This window comes from Bison bison, unplaced genomic scaffold (genome assembly GCF_000754665.1).
Source record: "Bison bison bison isolate TAMUID 2011002044 unplaced genomic scaffold, Bison_UMD1.0 scf7180017854122, whole genome shotgun sequence".
Classification (NCBI taxonomy): Eukaryota; Metazoa; Chordata; class Mammalia; order Artiodactyla; family Bovidae; genus Bison; species Bison bison.
The window spans coordinates 12,775-16,689 of NW_011484695.1; positions in this window are offsets into that span (position 1 = coordinate 12,775).

The following is a 3,915-nucleotide window of genomic DNA, read 5'->3' on the forward strand; positions in this document are numbered from 1 at the left end:
CTGCAATTTTTCCCAGCATCACATTCTGTCCTAACAAGTCAGCTCTTCACATCAGGTGGCCAGAGTATTGGAGTTTCAGCTTCAACATCAGTCCCTCCAATGAATATTCAGGGTTGATTTCCTTTAGGCTGGACTGGCTGGATCTCCATGCAGTCCAAGGGACGCTCAAGAGTCTTCTCCAGCAGCACAAATTCTAAAACTTCAATTCTTTGGTGTTCAGCCTTCTTTATGGACTGTTTCTATCATATTCTTCACGCTCGATTGGTGGGGGGTGTATCTGACAAAAAATGGAAACCCACTCACGGCTTGACCTCAGTTGATCTTGTACTCTGATATGACATCTCCTGCATGAAGATTCTTTACCGCTGAGCCACCGGGGAAGTCCTTACAGTCTTATATTTAAAGAAAATGAGCCCCAAAGAGACAAAGTGATGAAACACAGGAAGCTGTCGGTTGGCTGGATGCAGAGTTCTTTTCTGAGATTGGAGACTGGAGGAGGATGAGTAAAAAAAAAAAAAAAAACGATGGGAAGAGAGACTGAGGAGGGAGACAGGAGGTAGTGAACGGGCAGACGAGGAGGATGCTACATAGCAGAAGAGATGCGAGACGGTCGCCCCAGGAAGGCAGGGAGGACCCCAGGAGACACTGACCACACCGTTCCTGCTCCTGCTACCGGACTTCTCTCGTTTCCTCAGCCCACCGTCCCTGGGGCTTCTGATCTCTTCCCTTGCATGCTTTTGTCCACCGCGTGGGAGCCGAGTTTCCGCTCCAGCAAAGTCAGTCCCGCTGGCAGTCGCCAGATTCTCGCCCGCAACATTTCCTGTGGCCTCCAGGAGACCACGGATGCACGGCTCGAATCCTTGTTGAGTTCTTTTAGGAAAGATGAATCTCGCTCAGCTCCTTCCTGGGATTTTCCTGGTGGTGGGGGGTTGGGGGGGAAGGGACGGATGCTGACTCCTTGTCCCCCCCTCCCTGGACCAGGTCGTCTGCCCCTTTTCCTCCCCAGGAGGGCTGGCTGCTGTCCACACGCCAGCCACATGAGCAGATGGATGGCCTGAAGCATCTGGCCGAGAGGTTCTCCAGAGCGTGGTCAGCAGGCTCGGGGTGGAAACCGCATTTGCAGCTCAGCTGCTGAGCCGAGAGTTGCTGACACCGGTAGGTTCCTCTGGGTAACAACTGCTTCCCATGAACAGATTCTGGGGGGCAGCAAGGACCTTCCCCATAAAGAAGACCAAGTGGCAACAAATTGATGCTTCTGAGCTGTGCTGTCAGAGAAGACTCTTGAGAGTCCGTTGGATTGCAATTGCTGCTTTTAAACTGTGACGTTGGAGAAAAGACTCTTGAGACTCCCTTGGACTGCAAGGAGATCAAACCAGTCCATCCTCAAGGAAATCAACCCTGAAGATCTCCTTGCTGTCCAAACAACTCTCAAGAGTCTTCTCCAACCCCACAGTTTGAAAGCATCTGTTCTTCTGCGCTCAGCTTTCTTTATGGTCCAACTCTCACATCCATACACCACCACTGGAGAAACCATAGCTTTGACTAGACGGACCTTTGTCGACAAAGTGATGTGTCTGAGTTTTAATATGCTGTCTAGGTTGGTCATAGCTTTCCTTCCAAGCAGAAAGCGTTTTGTTTTTTTTTAATTTCATGGCTTGCAGTCACTGTTTGAACTTGACTTTTGGAGGCAGTCACTTGGCCAAAATTCTCTTCTACACGAGGAAGCTCTCTCTCCCTAGATTTTTCAGAGCTTGCCACGGCTCTTATGGATGATGGCGCTGGCTCACAAGGGATGATGGCGCTGGCTCGATGCATAAGATCCTAAACTGTGGTCCTTCTCTCCATCCCCGGTCTCACTTTTTAACCTGTCTCCCCTTTTCTCATGCCAGTCACTGTGTCTCTCCTTCCCCTTTCACCTCCATCTGCTGGAGATCTTTGCATGTACTGCGTCTTCCGTGGGACATCCATCTCCAACTGGCCGGACCAACCCACTGTCTCTCTGTCCCCCAGCAACCTGTTTATTTGCCTCACAGCACCAACACAGTTGACTCATCTGACGTTCTAATGAATCTGGTCGGGCTCACTTTGTAACCCGCCCAACCACGTAGCTTTGGATCTGGCATCCAGCAGGCACATAACAAAAACAAGAATCTCATGGATACAAGGACTGTGCCTCGGAGCTGTTGAAAGAGTTCGCTACCAGGAACTGCCTGTCTTGGACGAGAAAGTTAAACAGGAAACTGCGTCCCTCCGGAGCTGCTCCTGTGGCCCCTGGCGATGATTCTCAAGAGCAGAGAACGTACTTGGGAAGCTCCGACTCCACAGTTTGTGACTGCGTCCGAAGGGCTTCCTTATTCCCCCCACAGAAACGCACTGTCTTTGATGCCTTCTTGCTTCTCATCTAAACACTGGCATCCGGAGCGTAAAGGATCAATGCTGTGCTTGTCTCAAGCGCTATGAATGCTAATAACTGCCTGATTCTGTTTATGCCTCGGGGCTGACGAGCGTGTTGGGATCCGTCTTCTCGAGCTGCCAGGAGTCAGGTTCAAGATGCCTGACTTGGGGTGAGGTACTTAATGAACGGTGAACATTCTTTCTCGGCTCGAATGGAATAATTTTTTCTTTAGATTTTTAAATTGAAGAATAGTTGATTTATAGTATTGCGTTAGTTTCGGGCGTACAGCAAAGGGAGTCAGTTAAGGATATATGTATCTGTCTGCAATGCGGGAGACATGGGTTCGATCCCTGGGTCTGGGAAGCTCCCCTAGAGAACGGACTGGTTACCCACTCCAGTATTCTTGCCTGGAGACCTGATGAATCTCATGGAGAGAGGAGCCTGGCGGGCTACAGTCCACGGGAGTTGCAAAGAGTTGGACATGACTGAGCAAGTAACACACACACACACATACACATGTTGTTTTTCATACTGGTTATTATGAGATACTGAATATAGTTACCTGTGCTATATAGTGGGATCATGTTGTTTATCTATCTTATATACAGTAATGTGTATCTTCTAATTAAACTTCTAATTTATCCCTCTCTCCCTTCATTTTTGGTTTTCCCTGGTGGCTCAGATGGTACAGGACTTGCCCACAATGCAAATTCTGGGTTTGATCCCTGGGTTGGGAAGATCCCCTGGAGGAGGGCATGGCAACCCACTCCGGTATTCCTGCCTGGAGAATCCGAAGGACAGAGGAGCCTGGTGGGCTCCAGTCCAGGGGGTGGCAAAGAGTCAGAGATGACCGAGCAACTAAGACTTTTTCCCCTTCCTTTGCCTCTGGTAGCCAGAAACTTGTTTTCCAAGTCTGTGCGTCCGTTTCTATTTCGTACATAAGTTCATTTGCATGGCCCTTTATTCCTTTTCAGATTCTTTGAAAAGGAAAACAACTTTGATCCACCATAGCTTTCTTGGTTACATCCTGAAATGATGGGTTCGTATTGTTCCATTGCCTCAACTGCTTCCATGGCGGTGTGTTGGTGACTCTGGGAAGACGTAGCGGATGAAAAAAGGCGGTGGAATGTATACGCCTATTTGCATATGGAATTCCATCAATGTTAAATGTGTGTTTTTGTGTTTGGTTTGGATCTAACAGATGAATGGATAAAGAAGTTGTGGTACATATACACAATGAAATATTGCATATGTGTGTGTGTGTGTGTGTGTGCCTGCTCAGTCCCTCAGTCACGTCCGACTCGTTGTGACCCCATGGACTGTAGCCCGCCAGGCTCCTCTGTCCATGGGATTCTCCAGGCAAGAATACTGGAGTGGGTTGCCATGTCCTCCTCCAGGGGATCTTCCCGACCCAGAGAGTGAACCTTTTTCTCTTAGGTCTCCTGCATTGGCAGGAGGATTCTTTCCACTGAGACACCTGGGACTAGCTAAAAAAAAAAAAAAAAAAACTAAAATTGTTT